The 25,583-nt window shown below is 31.0% G+C and overlaps 1 protein-coding gene across 9 annotated transcripts in view; it reads right to left on the bottom strand.

Annotated features, from left to right (window-relative positions):
• Positions 1-25,583, bottom strand: part of Prkag2_1 (5'-AMP-activated protein kinase subunit gamma-2) — a 184,322-nt gene that overhangs the window by 29,675 nt on the left and 129,064 nt on the right. Inside the window, exon 1 of one of the 9 annotated variants that reach the window (XM_029038944.2) lies at positions 6,380-7,219. The exons of 7 other annotated variants lie outside the window; for them this stretch is intronic. The gene's annotated coding sequence lies outside the window, so the exon portion shown is untranslated. Of the gene's footprint in view, positions 1-6,379; positions 7,220-25,583 lie in introns of those variants that run through there. One more of the 9 variants, XM_054225525.1, reaches the window with a different exon arrangement.

The following is a 25,583-nucleotide window of genomic DNA, read 5'->3' as shown; positions in this document are numbered from 1 at the left end:
TTGGGCATTCGCAGGTATATACATGCATACATAAAGCCACGAAGGCCATGAGTAATGCAATAACCGAATAAAAAATTGTATTTCATGTTTCATTAAATAATATACATATGTAGATTTGTATGGTTGAATTGTAAAAAGCAACTATAAATTAGCAATTGTTTATGAAGACGACAGAACGACGCTGCTCGTTGCTGACGCTGTGGGTAGTCAGCGACGACGCCGCGTACTGTATACCTGCCTGATTTCGCGAAAAAAGCGCTCGTGTAGCAATGCACGCACGCCTGCCTTTCTGTCTGGCCGAATAAGTGAATAAAATAAATAAACTCAAGCAAAAATAACAACAAAAATATACGCTGTCTACAATAATAATAAGTAAAATATACGAAACGTTTTATCTGTCAGAACATCTTGAATAATGTATGCACATACATATCTACATATTTATTTATAAAGCTTATCTGTACGCAAATACACGTTGACAAGCACTCTCTGAAGAAATGTGAGCGCATGTTGACACATGTATTGTGCTGATTATATGTGTATGCAGATTTATTTTTATTTGATTTACGAAATTTTATTTATTTGTTGATATACACATAGTACATATATCGCTGCTTTGCTTATTAACATTTTAATAATTTTTAACACCTACAAACGCACAAAATTACTCAATATTCATAAAAAAGATTTGCGTTTTTATGCTCAATGCTCTCTCAAGCGTAAACTGTCACATGCGTCAAAAAGAATATATGATTAATAAGCAAAATAGCGGCGGCGGATAAAGCAAAGTGGGTGTGAGTTTGTGCGCACGTTCTCCCTATTTTTATCCCGAAAGCAGCTAGTAGCGTGCAAAAAAACGAAGTACGACAAACAGAAAAAGTTTTGTAGACAAACACTACACGATAAATGTCCTTGTGCATACCTGTGTATACAAGCATTGACCTACTTTGCATTTTTTCTGGGAATACTCGTATGACGCTGGTTGCCAGCTGTAAAACCGTTCGCAGTGAAATTACAATGTTTGCCTGGAATATGCTAAGTAATCAAGGGCAGCAAACTTCGTATAATCGAATTTCATATAACTCATTTTTAGATGTATGTATATATGTCTGTATGCATTTACAATTTTGCTACGTTATGTAGAGTAGAAAAAAAAATACGATGATTAGCAAGTACATCGTAATTGTAAATATATATATATATATATATTTAACTAATTAGAGTATTTTAAACGTGATGTAAAGTGTTTGACTTAACACGAGCATGTCTGTATAAATAATACACATACACATATCAATTGTTAAATGCATGTATTTGTAGTGTTGTAAAGTAGCCAAAAGCTGGTTGGCGCCTGTCCGCACGATTGCAATGTAATAAATGGAAGCTGTATTGTATATTTAATAAATTACAAGAGGAGTTTGGCTTAAATCTGTGAAGGCACGATTCCAAAATCATTATAACATGCTATAGCCGAGTACAACATTCATTTGAAAATAAATGAACACGTTGACTGCCAACTACGAGATAACTCGTAGTATGATTTCCCTTCCAGAAAGCCAACTACGAGTTATCTCGTACTACCTAAAACTACCACTTCTTGTGTAGCTACGAGTAAAACCGTATTATAATAGTGTTAGTATCGATAAATGGCTTCTGGGAAAATAAAAAAATTTTGGGTTTGGCTTCCGTGAGCTTTTTTTTTATTAAAAAAAAAATTGTATTGAAAAATTCATTCAATATCAATCAAGAAAATAATAATAAAATTATGATAATTTTAATAAATAATAATAACTATAAAACAAAATACTATAGAAAGCAAAAATGATGTTTTTTTAGGAAAAAAAGGACCTACCTACTACAAGATAATTCGTAGCGTTCTTTCCCAGACGCCAACTACGAGATAACTCGTAGGTCCTTTTTCTCATCAAAAAAACATCATTTTTGATTTTTGATGATACCAATGATCTAGGAATAGAGTTTTTAGTAAAATAATGTGAAAAAATCAAAATGTCATTTTTGGACAGTTTTCAGAAAATGACCTTGGCAGTCAACGTGTTAAATTAAAAATCGATTTTTTTTACAGTTTTATTCTTTCACAGTCACACTGTACGCTTCTAAAAGCCTCGCTCTTCACATTTCTTATTATAAATATAAACTGTATACCAAACCACAATAATAACAATAACCAATGCAAACAGCTGATAAGCAGCAGGAGCACAGCGAATAGCGAAAGGCGTATAACAACAACAACAATAGCGATTTTGATAATAGAAGCTGTTATCAGACTATGAAGCTACTTGACTGTGCTGTTGCTTCACGCTTGCCGGAGGAGTTCGTGGTGTACTATGTGTGGTTTTTTTCATAAACACACATAATTTTGTATAGGAATATTTACAAAATGATAATGTTAAATATTACACAATGCAGTAAATGTCAAATACTCAGTAAATATTACATTGTGTATAAGAAAAATATATTAGGCCTACAACTTTGCTTTCGCCGTTTTCCAATAGATGTCTCTAGCGTCAAGCACTGGTCGATTAAATCGATTAAATCGTTTTATATCGATCTTGGACATTTGTGTCAACACTAACCCAACAAAATATTTGTAGAGATCTGTTTGCATCCCAAACTTATTCTCAAAACTGAAAATGTCACTGAATACGCATGCTGCCAGAAAGATGGTTAAAAGTAATAGCTAGCGACGGCCAATATTTTGAATAACGTTTTTCTAAACGTTTTTATAGAAAAAAGCCTTAAATTTACGAAAACAAAAAAAACGGCGGAAGCAAAGATGTAGACCAATATATTGTAATAAAAATTGTTATTAAGCTAAGTTCACAGTTATATTGCCATAAATTATTTTGCATGAATTTATACTTTTTAAAAAATATTAAAATATTTGAAACCTCATCAAGATGTTTAACCTGATTATAAACTATTGAAGGGTTAAACTTATATTATTTTGGAGAATTTTACAAATTTTATTCATCTCATAAAATAGTAATATTTAATAATAATACTTTGTTACACTGTGTTATATTATTTAATTATAAATTATTATCTCTTAATATGCGTTCAACTGCATATCAAGCGGTTGATATATGTATATATTTTTTTAGCTGTAGTTATTGTTCTTGATAGCATTTTATTTAAATATAGCTTTTTAATTGTCGTACTGATTTCAAAGTTCAGCAAAGAAATGCAAAAGTTGCAAATGCAATATTTATAATGCTATATGTCTTGTATTTAACTTCATATGAGTTTAGTTTTAAGTTTATATATGTATATTGACCGGCAGCAAATGTACCCGTTATTAATAAATTTATAGTAATTGAATGATGCCTCGGGGGAAAGTACTGTTGCACTATAGGTGCATATATATAAATGCAAATCTAAGGAAAAGTACTGACTTAGAACTTGAAAACTATACAAATTAGCCTCAAAAATTGAAATTATTGAATTTAAATCATGAAAAATGAAAATAGTGCTGTTTATTTGTGAGTTTAAAAAACTCAAATCGAATTTAAATATGGTGTTAAAGACTTTGGTTACGAAAATATACATTTAGTTTTGAAAATGAATTGAATTGCTAAAAAAAATATAAAAAAGTTTTTGTAAATTTAGTTGAAACGAAAATAATTTGTATACTCTCGCAACAAATGTTGCTAAAGAGAGTATTATAGTTTTGTCCACATAACGGTTGTTTGTAAGTCCTAAAACTAAACGAGTTAGATATAGGGTTATATATACCAAAGTGATCAGGGTGACGAGTAAAGTTCAAATCCGTCTGTCCGTCTGTCCGTCCGTGCAAGCTGTAACTTGAGTAAAAATTGAGATATCTTAATGAAACTTGGAACACGTGTTCCTTGGCATCATAAGAATGTTAAGTTCGAAGATGGGCAGAATCGGACCACTGCCACGCCCACAAAATGGCGATAACCAAAAACACATAAAGAGCTATAACTAAGCCATAAATAATGTTATGAAAATAAAATTTGGAACATAGGATCGCATTAGTGAGGGGCATATTTGATTGTATTTTTTTTTTTTTTGGAAAAGTGGGCGTGACCCCGCCCCCAAATAGGTTTTTTGTATATATCTTGCAAACCAATAAAGCTATATTCTCTGCAGTCGTTTCTTTTAGCCGTTTCCTTATACAGTCCAAAAATGAAAGAAATCGGATAATAACCACGCCCACCTCCCATACAAAGGTTAGGTTGAAAATGACTAAAAGTGCGTTAACTCACTAACTAGAAACGTCAGAAACACCAAATTACAAATTTACATAAGAAATGGCAGAAGGAAGCTGCACTCAGATTTTTTTACAAAATGGAAAATGTGCGTGGCGTCGCCCACTTATGGGTCAAAAACCATATCTCAAGAACTACTCGACAAATTTCAATAAAATTTGGTATTCTTGACACCCTGATGACACTTGTGGAATATGGGCGAAATCGGTTCCCAACTACGCCTACTTCCCATATAACTCAATTTTTAATCCTTCTGATTCCTTCACTTTATAATGTATACATAAGGAACCGATAAAGATAGCGAAATAAAACTTTACACAAATACTGTATTTGAGCTGTGACATCACTTGTGGAAAAATTGTCAAAATCGAACCATGACTTTTCAAGGCCCCTGAAACATGAAGAACTCAGTAAGAGTAATTTTTCACCGAAAATATAGGTAATTCTCTAAATAAATTGCGAGAGTATAAAATGTTCGGTTGCACCCGAACTTAGCCTTTCCTTACTTGTCAATATTAGCTGTATCTAAGCATTCATTATTAACAGTTTTGAAGCCATATTCCAGTGCCAAACAAACTGTTTGAGTAGTTGCTTAGAAATGGCAAATATTACGCATACGCCATGGTGCTAATAACTGCGCAACACGAGGCTTGCTAGTTATATTTGCTGCTAGCATGCTGAACTGTTGTAATATATTTCACTTATATAATAGTATTAATTAAATTTCTCTTTAGACATTGTCGCTAATTCGATTTATATATCTCTAGGTGTGTATAGAGGCATAGTAAGTTTCGTCAATGACAGCGAGTAACTTAAATATGAATAATTCACAACCAGCTGAAAGTGTTAATTAATCAAATGAATTAATTAATTTGTTTTGCGTAGTATTCAAGTGCGCTTTCTTCTTCTTCTTGCAAATTCGCTTGTCAAAGCATAATTGTGCACAAAATGGCAGCAAAAATGCGCGACAAACTATAAAAACCAGCACAATTTACTTAGATTGACGTTAATAGCGAAATTCCAAACCATATCAGTTAAGCCTTCTTTATATATTTGCTGGGTAACGCTCTCATTAAGCACTTGAAGAAGTTCATTACCGGCCATAAAAGCAAGCTAATTAATTTTTGCATAATAAACGACTTAAGTAGCTTAAGAACAATTGCAGGCCATTAAGCTGAACAAAAGCTCAAGCTTTTCAGAAAACACGCTAACTTTGATTCATAATTAGCTTTTCAAATGCAAGACGGCGTATTTTTGTATTTTTCAAATGAAAAATTTTCCAGCTAGAAACTGCTTTGTTTACAATTTTCAATTAAAAAATGCTGCTTGCGAATAAAAATGTGTATACAAATTTATGTAAGAGGAATGCCTCGCTATGCAAAGCAAGGACATGCGTGTGAAAAGCGGCGCAAGTGTAGATACACAAAGCAGCGTGTGCAAGGCAATGCTGGTAGGGAGCTACACAGCAAGCAAAAAACGAAAACATAAATAAGAAGATTGCGTAAACATTTCGAAGCAGTAAATAGCCAAAATTACGCAGCAAATTACAGTACTTGGGAAATTTCACACCAAAACTGCCGACCTGACTCAACCCCAAAGCCGTTGAATTTCCGGCACACTTGCACGAAATTTTCACGAAAAACTCACCCTTAGCACGAACAAAAGAAAAAAAAACACTTTCACTTTTCACTTTTTACTTTAGTGCACCGAGTCCGAGGGCGCGCCAAATTGCCATAAATTGTTGCACTTTGTGCACTCAGCGGGCAGTCGACTGCAATTCTAAGGTCAACAGAGGTTAACTACAATGACGTGCGGTGCAGCAACAACAAAAGCAAAGACGATAAACGAGTTTAACTATGCACTTACTATTACATACGAGTATGCATGAAAAAGTAGTAAAAAAAAAACAGATGAAAACTCATACACACATGTAACTGTAGGCATGTGAGTGTGTAAGTGAAAAAAAAACGATTTTTAAAAAATATATCGACTTTAGAGCATTTTAAAGATGTTCAATTAAATATATAAACGCATATATGTAGACAGTTGCGACACAGCTAGAGAGCGACACTTTTTCACATATACACTGTCACACACACACACACACATTTGTAGACAATACATACACTGCACACACGATATATATTTACTATTGCGATACAAAACGATATTACATTTAGTATTTAGGTTTGCTAAAAATAAAACAGTTTCAACGGCGCTAGCGTCTGCTAAGCAATACGAACGAAATGCGACTGAATGGTGAGCGCGTTTCAGCGTAAAGCTTTAGCCGATTCTCGATAAAATACAGTCATACAACGCGTCGCCAAAGCACGTGCTATGACAGCGCAACGCACAAAAGTCAATACATAAACACACACACAGACACAAGCATAGTGTAAGCGTATTGGAAAGTACGAACAGGAGGAGTGAGTGTGTGTCGGAATGTGGGCTGTGGCTGCACTTGGCGTATGAGTAACCAATACCACCATAGGAAATATTCTCAATGAAAATGTGCGCATGTATGCGTGCGACATAATCTTACACTACATAGAAAAGCACATATAGTATATGAAAGCTAAGCATGAAAGTGAAAACGAAAATCGAGAACACGAACGTCAAGATAACGAAAATTTGCTAAACAGTCCGTACTAATTTTTTTTTTATGTGTATACACACAGTTATAAATGTATTTGTGTGCATTTATGCTATTCGCTTTGCGCTGTGAAAGTACTGATAAAAGTTCTCAGCGTTGAGCTTAAACCGAAAAGAGCATGACAATCGAACTGTACTATGAGAGCGCACTTGTGTAGATAACGAGTCTCTGGTATGCTCACAATAATAATATAAGCCTCCTTTGGAGGTGCTGCTGCTGGGGGCAACGTTTCATCAGACCTCCAGTCACCATTCAAGTTGAACTGCAATTAAGGCTTTTTTGGGTGATAAGTAAATGATTAAATGTGTATTCGTATATTTTGGTAAATATAACCGAAAATAGAAATTCTTATGTAAATATTGTGAAATCTCTATTAAACAAAATTAGTGAAATAAACTTGGAAATATGCATACAAACATACATATATTTGGAATAGACGAATAATAAATAAATTTTATGAATTGTGTTCATAGGTTTATAAATAAGAAAGAGCATTTATCGAGTATTTTATTATTTTTGTATGAATAATTAAAATTAAAAATTATAATTTTTTTATTTTTATTTTTAATATTCTAATTGGTTGTTCAATTTTATTTAGGGCAATGAAAAATTTATTTTAATTTGAAATTATTTATTAATTGTTTAAGTACAATATTTTTTTTACTTTTTGAAATTATTTTCAGTTCTTTATTAAAATTTTAAAATTCAATTTGGTTTTTCTCATTTTTTTTATTCTTTCAAGAAAATTTTATTTTAATTTGAAATAATTTATCGATTATTATTTTAATTTTAATTTTAATTTTAATTTTAATTAATTTTAATTTTAATTTTAATTTTAATTTTAATTTTAATTTTAATTTCAATTTCAATTTTAATTTTAATTTTAATTTTAATTTTAATTTTAATTTTAATTTTAATTTTAATTTTAATTTTAATTTTAATTTTAATTTTAATTTTAATTTTTAATTTTAATTTTAATTTTAATTTTAATTTTAAATTTTAGTTTTAATTTTAATTTTAATTTTAATTTTAATTTTAATTTTAATTTTAATTTTAATTTTAATTTTAATTTTAATTTTAATTTTAATTTTAATTTTAATTTTAATTTTAATTTTAATTTTAATTTTAATTTTAATTTTAATTTTAATTTTAATTTTAATTTTAATTTTAATTTTAGTTTTCAATTTAGTTTTTTCTAATGAGTTTTATTTTAAATTAACATAAATATGTTCAAATTTCAATTTTAAAAATAATTTCAGTTTTTTCTCAGTTATTTTAGTATTAATTTTAATATATATTTTACGACTACAAAATCTCCAAATTTCTCATATTCGATTTAGGCGGTTTTTATTTGTGATCGCATACATATACATGTATAAAGTTAAGATTTAAACTCGCGAATAGTTCAAGGAAATATGAAAACAAAAACTATAAAAACTTGAGCTTTGCAGGCCGGTTGCCAGCCGCTTTTTACAAAAGTAAAAAGAAACTAACGGAAAAACTATAAAAGTGAGGTTAAGGCACTTCAAGTTAAGGACGAAATACGCTACAAGTAAATAATGTGCTGATTTCCTGTAGCTTTGTGACAAGTTGAACGAAAATTAAAAGCAGGAAATTCACTGCAACTTTATAAAATATCACGAAACGATATCCTTGAAAGCAAATGGCTGCATGTGACAAGCAAAATGATATACAAAGCAATGAGATACGCGCTTAATGAAAGCGTATAATTACGAGCAGAAAGGCAGCAAAGGCGTTTAATAATCATAATTATAAACATATGTATTTGTATGTATGTACATTTGCATATATCAGCTTGACAGCTTTACGCTTTGGGACCACAGCAGAGTGTGTGCATATACGTAATCATTATCACCATGGAGCACTGTGAAGGCTATTAATTTTTGCACTCTGCCCAGGCACAAACAAGCACACAACAAATGATAACAATTTGCAAATAATGAATACAAATAAAAGGAGAGACCGAGAGACATTTTGACAAAACAAAACAACAGCGCTGATGGCCTATAATTTAATGTTGCCGATGGCATGACGTCAATATGATGAAAGAGATTTGCTGCCAAAAAACATAATAATAATAATATTTATAAATAATAAAGTGGAATAAAAAATGTTGAGTAAAAATAAACCATTCTGAGTGCGGAGACAAATATATATATAAATATGAAATGGAGAGGCATACACTCGCATAAAAGTTGTGCGTGGGTTGTAATGGCAAGCACGTGCGTTGTGGCACATTTAGAAGCGGAGACAAAGGCTTTAATTATGTGTGCACGCAATGTATAAAAGTGGGGCGCGTTAATCGATTGATAAATATACTTAGAAAGCTATTTAATACTGCATTTATAAGTATGATCCAACATGCGTTGGTGGTAAGAGTATAACTTTTTTCGCTCTCTATATTTTTCATATGCTCATTTAATCAAAAAATTTATAAAAATTATTTAAAATAATTTAATTTTTTTTAATTTTATAAAATTTTCACAATTTCTTTTTATTACTTAAATTTATATTATATTATGTATTTTATTGAAATTGAATACCATCATCAAAATAATTGCAAAAGTTAGATAAATGCAAAAGGAAAAAAAAGTTTCAAAAGAATTTTTGCGATTTCTCCAATACTTTGCAATTTATTTATGTAGTGCCTACTTTAATTCAAAGTATCTGTTAAATAATTCAGCGAGCAAATGAGAGATATCAATTTAACTTTGTTTTGCGAAAAAATATACAAAAGCAGATGGCCTATTTCCAGGCGCTCAAAGGAATTTTCTGTCGGAATTGAAAAGTTTTGATTGCCATTTGTGTGTATATTTGGGATTTTTATCTGTTATTATTGTAACAAAGAGAGTCTTATGTTATGTGAGCAACGCACATTTCTGCTAGCAAATATACTCACATACATAAATATATATGATTTTATTGGGAAATATATATTTCTGAAGAAAAATATTTCTTTTTATCCTGAAAATGGCAATAATAAAGCTGCATTCAAAAAGTTCCCCAAATTTTCTCTACTTTAAAACATCAAACGAGACAGTTATATAACATATACTGGCAGGCATATGCTGTCAGATACATACATAATATATATGTAGCATACATTTACATATATAAATAAGCATACATATGTACATTTGTGTATAAACATGTGTCTGCATAATTCTAACTGTTTACAATGCTCTTTTACAGTCTTAAGCACCTAAAAGAGGGTTTATATTCGTGCAAAATGCATGTGTGTATGAATACTTGAACGTGTACGTGCTTTATTAGCTTTAAGACCCTTGTACTCAAAGCGTAGCATACTTTTCAGCCTGCTTTTGTCTCAAGTTACCAGAATGCTGAGCTCACCGACTAGCTAAGTGTGCATGCGTATAATTGGCAAGGTTTTAAAATAAGTCTCCACTGGCACATGAATCTTTATGCCTAGTATGTGACTAATTCACAGCCGTAGGCACAGCATCGAGACGCCTAAAATTGTGTCATGCAGAGCTTATGATTAATTTCGTTTACTATGTTACCCCAACCATGGCTTTTTCTCCATTATTATGCTCTGCGGTTCATTTTGTGTAGGCAGCTGTGCTCTTGTGTGCTTATTTTTCTAATTTAAGACAACTTTTAGTTGCTGTAACATGTCCACCCACTCGATATGCAACGCTGTAATTTACGTTTAAAGACCCTATCAAAATTTAACTTATGAGCCTCTTTGCTCCGTCTTTTTTTTATTGTAATAAAATTTTTGCACATTCTTCTTTTTAGTTTTCTAGTTTAGGGGAAAAATATTTGCTGATTCTGACTTATAGTACTCTGAAAATTGTAGCATATTTCAAGGCGCCAATAGCAATTTTTCGTAGCGCCTATAAAGACATCAACTTATTTGGGTTAACAGCTGATGACGTGGAAAAATATGCTCTTAGATTTGATGTTATTATAATTATAAAATGAATATAAACATAAAAAACACAAATTTTAAACATTTTTTAGATACCTTTGACCAAGACAACAATGTCTACGACCTCCAGGAGTAGGAACTTAATTATGATTTTTAAATTTATTAATTTATGAAATGCTTCACTTGAATATAAAAGTTAGATATGACTTTTTTGGTGAATCGAACAAACGACTGGTATAAAACATTTAAACTGGTATAATCGTATAAATTACAATAGCAAGCATACTAACCTATTTTGTTGCTTTTTGTTGTATTTTTCTGTTTCTTTATGTTTTATTTTCCGATAACAAAATTGTGCCAACACTCATTTCAGCGCAATCAAGCAACAATAAGCCTTCACCACATGATTTATGTAGCTGCTCATATTGCAGCAATCACCAAAGTAAAGAAAGAAACTTCACCCTCAAATAACATAAATCAGTTTACATGTCAGCGAAAAGCAGGCTTAAAGTGTCATATTCTCATTGAGTCGGCAAATATTTGGCGTTGAACGTACTATACGAGAGAAAAGTACGAAAAAAAAATTAAGTCGAAAAATGTAAGAAATATTTTAGTGGAAACCGAGCTGCGCAGCGACTGGCTATCACGTTCAAGGTGAATGCCAACAACGTGAACGCAGATAAAACAGGAGCAATTTACAACTAGATATAGTATATATGTATGTAAGAACATATTGTGTATGATATCAGCGTATTTATGTAAGTGAAAAAAAGCAAATTGTTGGGTTTACATTTGGATTTTATTACTTGCGGAAATTCAAGTCGGCCAAAATATAAAAGTAAAATTATAACGGTGATAAATTTGTGTTCACGTAAACAGTGGTAAAATATTGCCGCAACAATTTATTTTTATTTATTTATTATTATTTTTAATTGCGCAGCGTTTTACCTGTCAACAAGCAAATTAAATCTCTGCAACTCACACAACTTGAGTGTTCTTAACGAATTTCCAAACAAATAAAAATACATAAAAAAAAAAAATAAAAACAAAATCAAACGCTAATTTCCAACAACTGTGGTGAGTGAGTCGTGGTGGCGATAGACAGCAGCGGTGAGTTTACATTATTTATCAAAATAAACACAAACTGTTTTTGTTGTTGCTTTATAATGTATGCATGCGAAAATGGAAGAATAGAAACCACTGTGTGTCAACAACAATGTCTACGCTCAATTTGATTTGATAAAATATTATAAAGGCAGCCTGCCATTGTTGTTGTTAGCGTATGCACAGGTGGGTGCGGGAGTATGTCCGAGTGTGTGCGCCGCTGATAGGCTCGAGTGCTGACTTTATCAATGCTTATTATCTGCTTTGAATGGCACTGATTTGCAAATTGGTTTGTTTGTTGTTGGTTTTTTTAGTTAAATTATTTTTATTTTTTCTATAAATTATATCAGCTTGTAAGAAGTACTTGTAAAAGCTAAAAATTTCATTAGCCATTTGACCTTGACCAAAACAAAATGGAATAACAAAACATATTGGCACTCTAATCAGTAAAGTAAAGTCAATCAGAAATACAAGTAATTGTGTGTGTATACTTAAATTAATAAGTTTTTGTAAACAAAAAATAAATATTTTTACAAATCTCAAAATACAAAAAAAAACTATAATGTAAATATGCTACGCTTGTGTGTAAATACCGTACACAAGTGGGTGGTACTGAGCGGCTGATGTTATGAGTAAGACTGTTTTGGTACTATTTTTAAGGAGTGCTAGTAGAATATCAAGTAGGCTTAACTGTTGACTTATTGGGTTTTAAGTGTTATTATAGTATTGTTACTGTTATTGTCATTATTATTATAAATCATTTGTTTTTTTTTTTGCACTTCATTATTACAGTGGAAAATTTGAAATATATAAGTGTTGTGATAAATGCGGAAAGAGAGAATAGAGAGAGAGAAAAATAGTAACCCTTGCTCTCTTCTAAATGATAATTAATTACATATTACCAACCAAAAAGTTTAACTCGATACATTTTGGTATGAAAATTTCAAAGATTTTTATTAAATCTTAAAATAATAATTTTTAAAAATTTCAAATATTTTTTTTAAATCTTAAAATTATAATTTTCGAAATTTCAAATAGTTTTATTAACTTTTAAAAAAATAATTTTTCAAAATTTCAAATAATTTTTCAAAATTTCAAATACTTTTTTTTTAATTCTCAATATAATATATTTTTAAAATTGCAAATACTTTTTTTAAATCTCAAAATAATAATTATTCAAAATTTGAAATATTTTTATTAAATCTCAAAACAATAAATTTTCAAAACTCAAATTATTTTAAATAAATATCACAATATTATTTTTAAACAATAAAATATAGCATTTTAAATTTTCCCAGCTTTCGCTTAAGCGAAAAAATATTACTAACTAATTTATTTCTTTTAATTTTTGGTTCTTGAAAATCCACGACTAATGCATGTTTCTCCTGACCTTGAGCAAAATGTAGCAGAAAAAATATATATTCTAAAATGCAATCGCAATTAAGCAAATGCGGCGCAATTGTTTTGAAATGTAAATTCTTTTGGAAATTTAGGCAACGTCGCTCATTAAAAGCGGCCACAAAATCGAAATAATTTTTGGTTACTCATACGCCCCGGCGTTCGAGTAGCGAACATGAATTGCGCGCTAAGGCGCCAACGCTGTTCATTTATTTTTGCTGAGTCATTATAATGTTTGAGGCAAATTTGACAATTTAAAAGCAATTTATCAACTTTACTCCGATGAGGGCGTGCATCGTAAATGTCAGGTGGCACTGGGAACTGGCGGAGAAAGCAAGCAAAAGACGGAAAAATGTCGACTGTTAAGCGTACGCAAGCGGCGAATTTCGTTTGAATGACGAAGCGTTACTTTTTGTTTGTGCTTTTATTTGTATTTTTCTATTCTCTTATTTTCATACACAAGGACTTCCGCTGTGTTTAGTAGCATTCAAGTTAACGCAACACCCACTATAGAACAGACTGCCTTATTGTGCAACTAATGCATAATTTTTCACAAAGCAAATGAGTTTCGCTTTTGTTGTTGTTGTTGTTTTTTTTCGCCACTCACTTGGCGACATTTCAAGGTGTTGCATTATTGTTGTGACTAAATAATTAATATTGACTTTTTTGCTTGCAGCGTTGGCAGCTGTTCATACACTGCGCGACACTCTATTCACTGCAATCACTTTGTTTTTGTGATTGTCATTTCTTTTAATTCCTGCGTCGCTGTTTGCGTCGGCGTTGACAGCAATTAGCGGAAGGAAGTGTATATTTTGTGCTCATTAAGCATCGACAATTAGTGAGATTTGTGTTTTACTTTTTTGTATTTTTTTTTGTAATTAGTAACAAAAATTAGCTAATTTATCTAGTTGCTGGACAAGCAAAGTGTGACAGCGGCAATAATTGTATGGGCGTGTCACTGTTTGGCTGATTGGTAAGTAGTTTTTGTTGTTACGCAGAAGTAAAATTGCAAAAATTAATTCAAAAACAAAAAATACCACAAAGAGATTCAAAAAAAAAATTGCCAAAAAAAAATATTTTAAAATGATTAAAAATATTACCAAAAAAAATATTAATAATAAAAATAAAAAAAATTATGTTTTTCTCAACTTTCACATAAATGTTGCGGAAATGCATTTCTATATTTTGTCTACGTGCTTATTGCGTCGACTGTTGTTTGTTTGTTACAAGTTGCTTCTACTGCTGCTTTTGTTTCGTTAATTACCATATAAATAAATATACATAAAAATAATAGCGCACAAACAAGTTAATAAAAATAAAGTAGCGTGTTTTTCTTTTTACTATTGCGGCTGTTGTTGGCGTCGTCGCGTACGTGTTTAAATGCTAAACTTAAATTTACTATTTAGAATTTTCAACTTTGCACTTATTGTGCTTGCAATGCATTTGCGATTTGTGGGTGTGTGTGTGTGATTTATTTTTATTTTGTAAGTAATTTTCATTGCAATTTCTTCACACAGCACGTTCGACGTGCCAAGCCCACTTTTTATTGTTGTTATTTGTGTGTGTTTTAAATATTTTTTTGTGTGAATAAGTAGTAATATTCTAGAAATTTTCTGTTTAAATATACACAAATGTATAAACAACAACTTATAAAACTTAATAGCTAATTTAGGAAAGTAAATAATATTAAAAAAAAATAAATAAAAATAATTTAAGACACTACATAATTTAAAAAAAAAATAAAAAAATGTGTTTAACTTATATAAATTATTTTTTTTTTTATTATATTTATTTCAATAATTTCAATGTATATTTTGACAAAATTGTTATTGAAGGTGGAGAATATAAGCTTTAATATCAGTATCGATGATTCTAACACCACTTTACTCCTTATTACCCAAGTTTTCTTCCACTTTTCTATGTATTAATCAACATATATTTCTTTATCATAAATTTTCATTAGCAGCTAACCATCTCACAGCTCATTTATAATGCACATATCTTTCAAAGATCTAGTATACTTTCCTCTTATAATTTGTCACCTATACAACTACAAAAGTACAACTCATTCTCTGACAATGGCGCCTGAACACCATGCTCTTGAAATATACATGACATTCAAAGCTGACGTTTAACAAAGTTGTTAGGCAGCGACACTTTACAAGTGCAGACAATTTACCCTTGACCTGTTGCTGTCTAGAAGGCGACAAGCACACACAGATACAGACACTGTCTGCACACCAGATTCAAATAAAGATACTCGTAGATTCCTTACTCTGGCGCTGGAGGATACATTCACACATAATAAGATAATAAAAATTACTTGAATAGGGTTGCCACATAACATTTTTTGCAGAAAGATGTAATGCATTAGAAATTCCATCATCCATCCCAGAAGGATGCGTCGGAGTCCCTATAAAGTATATATAAAAAATATCAGTATGTTGAACTGAGTCGAACTCCGTCTGTCTGTATATATATATGAACTAGTACTTCAGTTTTTAAGATATAGTTTTGAATTTTTTCAGATGTTATTTTCTCTTCAAGAAGCTGCTCATTTGTCGGAACTGCCGATATCGCGATATCGGACCACTATATCATATAGCTGCCAAACAAACTGAACGATCAGAATCAAGGGCTTGTAGGGAAAACTTCCGCATTTTACTACATATCTTCACGAAATTTGGTGTGAGTTATTGCTCATAGAAATAATTTAATCTCCGAAAAAATTGTTCAGATCGGTTCACTATAGCATATAGCTGCCATACAAACTGAACGATCGGAATCAAGGGCTTGTTTTTTACTTACTTTTTCTTACGTCTTTAGAATTGCTTAAACACATAGTTACTAAAAGAAATGCACCTGTGAAGGCTATATTAGCTTCGGTACAGCCGAAGTTAACGTTTTTTCTTGTTTAATAAAAAAATACGACAAAGTGTTGCCACATAATAAAAAAATTTAAATTAAATTTTATAAAATTATATAATCTGTATATACACTGTCAACATTTGCCCTTGTAATTATAGCGTTTAATGGAAATAAAACGATTTACTTCAACTGCCGCTGATTCAATGCAATCAGCTGATGCATCAGTCCTCAAATATTGCGCTACTTGTATAAAAAAATAGTGCAAAGTGCATTTTTCGGAAAAATAAAAACAAACAATTGTTATTAACTAGGCAGAATAGTGCCTTCTTATGAATATGCAAATTACAAGAGATGGCGAGCAAAACAAAATTATGACCATTCTGTGGCGGAAAAACAACTATAACAGTAAATGTAATAATAACTGCACACTTCTGTGTAAGTGTGTGTGTGTGTGTGCGCGCTGTACAGCTATTAAGCGAGCAAAAGTAAACAATTCTATCAAAAGTTGCATGTGCTTAATAAGTGAATAAAAATTGTAATGAATACCATGTAATTAAAGTGCGACAACGAAAAGGAGGCTTGTCAATGGGGCGAACACGTGAGTTGGCTGCTTTATGGGTTGGTGTGGCGTTTTAACATATTCATTAATTGCAATTTGAATTTGCGCGTATGTTGTTTGTTGTTGACTGTTTATACTTTGCGTCATTGTTTATTCTTATAGTGCTTGTTGTTTTTTCATAAATAACATGGTGAATAGTAAATGAAGTCAATTCAAATAGCTGCGGTTGCTTAATGAACTTTATAGTTGCGCGTTGGTCCATATTAATAACTGTATTTAATTTTTGTTTTCTGAATATATAAATTTGTTTACTATGAAGAGCATAAAATTTGCATAAATTTATTTACGCCTGTTTTCTATATAAGAAGTGTTATGCTTTCCTAATGGCATTTAGTATTATTATTTTTGATACAGAAAATTTAAAAGTGCGATTGAATGAGTAATTAAGTTGAATTACAAAAAAAGATATAATAATAATTAAAATAAAAAAAATTAAAATATTTTTTTATAAAATAATAACAAATCATTTCTTTATAATATTTTTTAAATAAATTAAATTACATTTTTATATAATATATACAAATATTTTTTTTTTGTTCTAAAAAGTACATTAAAAGCAAAGCTGACAACAAAAACATCTAAGCTGTTTTAAAGCCCGTCAGTTTTGATTGATTGTTTTCTGCATGCCAAGACCTATGTAGCCTGGCAAACCTGTCAAAGATTATCATTGAAAATAAAGCTTGAACAAAGAAATTTGTTAAAAAAGTGTTTTGATAAAAACCACACACACTTCAGCGATCCTAAATATACAGTCATGTGAAAAATATTATTAATTGTTATAGAAAAATAATTATATTGTGCTCTAGTGATGAGCGATATTTCACTACCGGTGATTTTTTCACTGTGATTGAAAAATCGCATATAGCAACTGCGATCAATTTTTGTAAATATCAGTGATTTACAATCGCAATTGCCGTTAAGTAATTTGAGTTCGATCACAGTACATATAGGAGTTCAGTAATTCTAATTCGATCACTGTAGCGATAGCAGTTCAGTGATTCTAATTCGATCACTGTACCAATATCAGTTCGAAAGTAACAATCACTGTACAGTACCAATATCAGTTCGAAAGTAGCAATCACTGTACAGTACCAATATCAGTTCGAAAGTAGCAATCACTGTTCAGTACCAATATCAGTTCGAAAGTAACAATCACTGTACAGTACCAATATCAGTTCGAAAGTAGCAATCACTGTTCAGTACCAATATCAGTTCGAAAGTAGCAATCACTGTTCAGTAACAATATCAGTTCGAAAGTAGCAATCGCTGTTCAGTAACAATATCAGTTCGAAAGTAGCAATCACTGTACAGTACCAATATCAGTTCGAAAGTAGCAATCACTGTTCAGTAACAATATCAGTTCGAAAGTAGCAATCACTGTTCAGTACCAATATCAGTTCGAAAGTAGCAATCACTGTTCAGTACCAATATCAGTTCGAAAATAGCAATCACTGTTCAGTACCAATATCAGTTCGAAAGTAGCAATCACTGTTCAGTACCAATATCAGTTCGAAAGTAGCAATCACTGTTCAGTACCAATATCAGTTCGAAAGTAGCAATCACTGTTCAGTAACAATATCAGTTCGAAAGTAGCAATCACTGTTCAGTACCAATATCAGTTCGAAAGTAGCAATCACTGTTCAGTACCAATATCAGTTCGAAAGTAGCAATCACTGTACAGTACCAATATCAGTTCGAAAGTAGCAATCACTGTTCAGTACCAATATCAGTTCGAAAGTAGCAATCACTGTTCAGTACCAATATCAGTTCGAAAGTAGCAATCACTGTTCAGTAACAATATCAGTTCGAAAGTAGCAATCGCTGTTCAGTAACAATATCAGTTCGAAAGTAGCAATCACTGTACAGTACCAATATCAGTTCGAAAGTAGCAATCACTGTTCAGTAACAATATCAGTTCGAAAGTAGCAATCACTGTTCAGTACCAATATCAGTTCGAAAGTAGCAATCACTGTTCAGTACCAATATCAGTTCGAAAATAGCAATCACTGTTCAGTACCAATATCAGTTCGAAAGTAGCAATCACTGTTCAGTAACAATATCAGTTCGAAAGTAGCAATCACTGTTCAGTACCAATATCAGTTCGAAAGTAGCAATCACTGTTCAGTAACAATATCAGTTCGAAAGTAGCAATCACTGTTCAGTACCAATATCAGTTCGAAAGTAGCAATCGCTGTTCAGTAACAATATCAGTTCGAAAGTAGCAATCACTGTTCAGTACCAATATCAGTTCGAAAGTAGCAATCACTGTACAGTACCAATATCAGTTCGAAAGTAGCAATCACTGTTCAGTACCAATATCAGTTCGAAAGTAACAATCACTGTACAGTACCAATATCAGTTCGAAAGTAGCAATCACTGTTCAGTACCAATATCAGTTCGAAAGTAACAATCACTGTACAGTACCAATATCAGTTCGAAAGTAGCAATCACTGTTCAGTACCAATATCAGTTCGAAAGTAGCAATCACTGTTCAGTAACAATATCAGTTCGAAAGTAGCAATCGCTGTTCAGTAACAATATCAGTTCGAAAGTAGCAATCACTGTTCAGTACCAATATCAGTTCGAGCAATCACTGCTCAGTGAACACAGTAGCAATTTTAGATGTGATTTTGATAATTTTGTGTACGGTGATTACAAAAGCAGTTAAATGTACCCAAAATCTATTAATTAGTTAATTGTGATTACAAAAGCAGGTAAATTTTGGATATTGTTAAAATTAATAAAAATGTTAATGTAAAAAATTAAAAAAAATGTGGAGTACAAATTCTCATAATTCGTGCTTTTTTTTGTGATCGCAATAACAATATAAAATAACAGTGATTTAAAAATAGCAATCACTGAAATCACAGTGATTCAAAAATAGCAATATCGCTCATCACTATTGTGCTCCAAAAATATTCTTTAAAAAAATACATACATAAAAATAAAAAAAATGGATATTCAAATAAAAATATTTAAAAAATAAAATAATATTAATTTTGAAATTTATAAACCAATTTTTTAAGTTTTAAATTAAATTTATTTTTAATTTTCGAGTATATATATTAATTTTTTTTTTTTTAATGAAGTTTAAATTTTCTTGACATAACTACACAGAACAATTCAAACTAATTATCCGATTGCCAATAATATTCTTATTGAATGATTTTTTATAGTGGCGAAACTGCTATAAATTTCGGTCTTCCACCATAAACAGTTGGCAGCCGGTTTTATGTTCTACGTTGTGGTTCTGGTGGGCCTAAAGTCGAATAATAGGTTAGTGGTTTCATTTTTTTTCGCTTTTTATTAATTTATATTTATTTTCCTTTTAGTTAAAAATAACCGTTATATGGTTTAAAACAGAAATAATTGATTATTGTAAATAACGAAATGACTAAAAAGTTGTGTCACGACATTTTTTAAGATGGATTCGTAAAATTATTTTTCACATTACTGCACGTAAGTTGATTAATTACATATTAATGTCTGTCTGTTTTTTCACACTTATTGAACGTTAATTTCTTTATTGATTATTCTTTAAAACGGATTTAATCTAACAAAAATTAATTACAGTCTAAATCCGCCTTTATAATTAGAATATATTTTCTCGTGATTTTCAAATTAGAAAACAAATTATAATATTTTACATTTAACAAATTGCGAATTTATTATAAATATAGAGCACTTACTGCTCTTCATCCCATACAAATTTATAGCTGCAACCAGCTGAGTCAATATTTTTATGTGTTTATTTGAATACTGACAGTCACGATCACGACTCTATATATATATACAGGTGTATATATGTATGTTTGTCAGCATGTGTTAAGTGCGAGTGTATTACAATGGCATGCCATTATTTAAAATTATCGTCGCAAAAATATAACTTATTAGTCATAAGTGCATTGTAATAATGCAATCCAGTGTGCGCTCTATCTGTGCAAAAGTTAAGTACAACAAATCAACTCGTGACTTATAATCAGACGAATAAAATATGCCCTAAAGCGTACAAACAAAAAAAGTGCAATTGATAAACAAAAGAAAAAATTAATTTTTTTGCGAATTAAAATTGTTTTGATTTTGCTTATCAAGCGTTTTGCACTTTTTTATGTGTGTATGTGTGAGTGAGAAAAAAAGAATATATACATATATTTACATAGGTGTGCGTTTGCACTGGTGAACTTATTCAACAAGTGTTTTGCCATTTATCAAGTGTTTGTATTTGTTTTCGAATAAACTGCTATCATGTGCACTTACATGTGAATTTGCACATTACAAACATAATTAATATACAATAAAAAAACAGAATAATAGAGTGAATAGTGATATTGTTTACTCTAAAAAGCAATAAATCTCAGTAGAAAATTTACATTTCTAAGCTACTTTAAGACACTTTAAAGCAATTGTGATATGCTATTATAAAAGCAAATATGAAAAAAAATAACAAGCGAATTTATTGTGCTGAAGATAAAGAAAACTGTTTTGAATAGCTACATGAATAAGCTGAAAAGCATATATGATTGGCACATTTTAAAATACTAGCTAATTAACAACAAACAGAAAACAATTTTGCAACCTACCGCAACTGAGTCATACGTGAAAGGTCATTTCAAAGCTTAATTCTAAACTACATATGTATATACAACTGACAGCATTTTTTCAAGCGTGAGAAACTCAATTGAGTCTCTATGCTTTTTTTAACTTTCATTTTTTAAATTTATAGAACAAGTTATAATGATTTTTTTTTTAGTTAAGACACAATTCACCTTTAAATAAGTAGTTTGTGGACTAGTCTTGAACCAGTTCATTTAATAGTATATAGTGTTCCCCATACTTAACTCACTTACGCGAAGCTTTTTACTATTAAATGCATAATCTTATTCAATTCAATGAAAATGAAACTAAATTGTTAAATTGCCTCAAATGGGCTCTACATTCGTCACTATACAGCCTTACAAAGCGCACACCTTATTTATCATGGCACAACTAATCAAGCTTGAATTTAAGAATGACCGCTGGAGCATAAGCGAAAAAGAGAGAGAGAGTACCAATCGTAGTATATCAAACACTTTTTAAATTAATGATGAAGAGAATAAAATGTCAAAATCAGTATAATATTGCTATAAATAATAAACAGTGCGCTTGACAGGTGTTTTGCATGTGGAGCTTTCATACAATTTGTGGTGTGACTTTGAAACTATTTATTATTATGGTAAACAGCGAATTTGGATCTAGTTATATGCAGTTTTTTTCAGGTGTTACGTGTTATACATAATTAATGTAGCTGAAATCACTAGGGTAATGCATTTCGGCATGTGCTTACTTTATATGTGGGATCACATATAAGTATATACATATACAGCCCTATTCTGTGCACTTGACAAAGTAACAAAAAAATTGAAATTTTTTTTTCATATTTTTATCAAGTAAGAAATGTTTTGGTATTCTGTGACAATTTTGATAAAATAAAAAGCTTCAGTATGCATAGCTTTTCCCCACACTTGTGGGAAACAAAATAATGTAAACAGAAACAGCTGATTTCTGTCCAATTATATTGAATTGAACTGAAAAATATATTAGAATTATTCTATAACGTACTTTTTCACATGCATTTCAAAATAGTTAATAATTTAACTTCAATTTCAGAGTAAATCCGTTGCCCTTGGTCTAGACGTGAAGTTTCTGAGAGTGCATAAATATTCCATGCTCCGAATGTGGCCCTATTTTTTCATGAAAAAGGTCGTTATTTGGATGAGTGTTTTTTTTAACCGAGCCTTTTTATTGTGGCTTCGTTGATAAGTTTGGTTTGATTGACCGATTGACCGATTGACCGGTTATCAGCATATCTATCCGATTCTGATGTCGAGATATCGACTGAAGCCTCCCAGACCTGATGCAAAGTATTTGGTTTGGTTTTACAACAACAACTATATAGATGATAAGATTTGGATTTCCCCCTAGTCTTTTGCTCCCCCGTAAAGCTATAGAATACTACTTAACATATACATATGTACATATGTCCTTTATAATATATTTAAAAATATTTCATTAATAGCAAATTTTGATTTAGTTGGATGTTATGTTTAGCTTCAGAAAAGTTCCTTGGGGATTACGAAATCTAAACTTTGTTCATTATTGGCAAAAATTTGCTAAGCTGTAATCGCATGCAATATATAGAAAACAATTTCCTCAAGTTACCCTCATTATCTCCACGACAAAAGTAAAATATCTCCATTACAACAAATTCACTTTCACAACTATCCACAACGAGATATTTTATTTGTCAAGAGCATTTTACTTCTTAACAATTTATCAAGAAAAAAGCTTTTTATTTTAGACACAGAATACGAAATGCTTGAAAAATTTCAAATTTTTACAAATTAGAAATTTGTTGAATTTGTAAAGTGCACAGAATAGGGCTGATAGTATGTTTTTGAGTATGAAAAGTGAAAATACCGCCTCTGAAATTCAAAAAATAATATTTTAAGACTTCTCAAAATTACTCATGCACACGCTGCCCCATAGGCAATTAAGAACCCAGGCCATTCAATTCGAATTGAGTCAGTTCAACAACTTGAGAACCACTTTTTTCCACCCATTATTATCTGAGGAGTGTCAATCATTACGGCCGAGTGCAATAATGCCTGATTTTTTGCAGCAGCATGCCATAAATAAATAAATCAGCATTTTGGCATTAATTACAAAAATACACAAATTCTTTGTGATCAAATTTCGCCAAATGACCGGTTTGTTGAGCGCGTAATTAACGTGCACGAAAAACATTAACCCTAAGTAAATAAAAGGCGGCGCGTGAAGGAGTAAGAAACAGAGATGAATGAGGCAAACAAGTTGAAATGAAACAGATGAACTGCATAATTTCGTGAGTGTAATGTGAGTAAAAGTATGCAGATATTTAAATGAAGAAGTAAAATTAAAAAAAAAAACTGTAATGAATAATTTACACGTTGCAGATACGTTGGCGAAAAATGAACGCGAAAATTTTTGCGCAAAAGTTTGACGTCATACGAAATGAAATGCGACGAGCGGCTCAAATGCGACGAAGCGTTTGAGTAAATAAAATGTAGAAATCAAACGAAATAAGATGAATTAATGTGAGAAAATACATACAGACAGACAGCCAGATTTATAAAAATGGTTTACTCAATTCGCTTCAGTCACAAGAAGATTGATTGCTTTATTTGTGTACGTCTGCGCCGTGTGTGATTAGACTTCTAGACCTTAACAGTGACTATGAAAATGTGTTCTAAAATTAGCTTAAGGCAATTGGTATGCAAATAGCAACGCAAAACAAAAAATAAAAATAAAGAAATAAGAAATCACCGCAAATATTGAATTTGTTTTTAACAATTTTGGCGATTTTGTTGCCCAAAAGAGTGTTATAAAAAAAATGAAAAAACCGAGTAAAGAGAGATAAATCTTTGGCGCTAACATCGGCACATGCCAGGAAGCATAACAAGCGCAGCCGGTGAAACGTGTCTATCAAGAAGCCGGTCAGGGAAGTGACATGGCAATAATTGCTTTGCTAAGTGAATAATATTTAAATATACAAATATAACTTTCGGAATCATTAGCGCCAAATATAAAAGCGAAATGTATGTAGTTCTGGTGTATTGCAAATTTCAGTTTATTAATAATTATCGTAGTACTGAAATTAGCTGAACATTTATTTTTTATGTGCGCATACACATTTGTTATTAATTTTATGAAACTTAAAAGAGTTGGCAACAAGACTTAAAGTGATTATTTTTCTAAATTTATTTAAATGTTATGCCTTCTCAAAACAAATACATATATATATATACATTTGATTTATGTGGAAAGAACAGCTAGTTTTTTTTTTTCAAATTCGGTATATAAAGGCATCATTTATTAAAAAATATTAAATAAAAAATTAAAAAAATATTTTTTAATAAATTCATAATTTTAAAATAGTTGCCAAAGGATACTTAAAAGAAAATTTAGTATACAAAAGACTTACAACCCAGAAAAATTGTTGGTATCCATGTACATTTATAATTTTATATTCGCAATTATCCCAACTAAAATGTGCTCACTACGCAAAAAATCAAAACAAAGATTTTTAAATGAAGAAAAACAGTCGAAAGTAGCACAACTGTAGCAAATCCAGACACTTATGTAAGATACATAAAATTTCACCTTGAGACAGCAAACTAATACGAGTGGAACAGCAACATAGCTTGAATAATAAAATTGAAATTAATGGCGCGAAAAATGGCACGTAAAAATGATTTCTTCAAATGGAAAATTCAAGTGCAACACATCTGAGAGTGATTGTTGTAGTTATAGAAGTAGAAAATAGAAACAACAAAATCTAAAGCATGTTGAGGTAGCTCAGTTCAATTAAAAATCAACGCCAACACAGAGCAAATGCAAGCCGGCCGGTTGACGCCAATAAACATTTGGTTTGATGAACGGTTGCGAGTATATATATGCATAAAGAATGGCCATGCCATTATAGTGGTCTGTCGGCCTTTTCCAACTATTGACTACATTTTACAACAGGATAATGCTCCATTTCATAAAGGATCTTTAGCCACAAAAGTTTTAAATGAAGCAAATCAAGTTGACCTCCGCACATCCCTGACCAAAACTTTAGTCATATTTCTAGCAATTCTTGCCAAACCGACGTCATTCGCTCGGGAATAGATCAAGGTTTACAACAACATAGCATTTTGTTACCCTGCGACAACAACAACAACTAGCGAAAGCTTTTTCAGTGAAACTTGTAAAAAA

This window comes from Zeugodacus cucurbitae, chromosome 2 (assembly GCF_028554725.1).
Source record: "Zeugodacus cucurbitae isolate PBARC_wt_2022May chromosome 2, idZeuCucr1.2, whole genome shotgun sequence".
NCBI classification, from domain to species: Eukaryota; Metazoa; Arthropoda; class Insecta; order Diptera; family Tephritidae; genus Zeugodacus; species Zeugodacus cucurbitae.
This window is presented reverse-complemented; position numbering and strand designations above follow the sequence as displayed.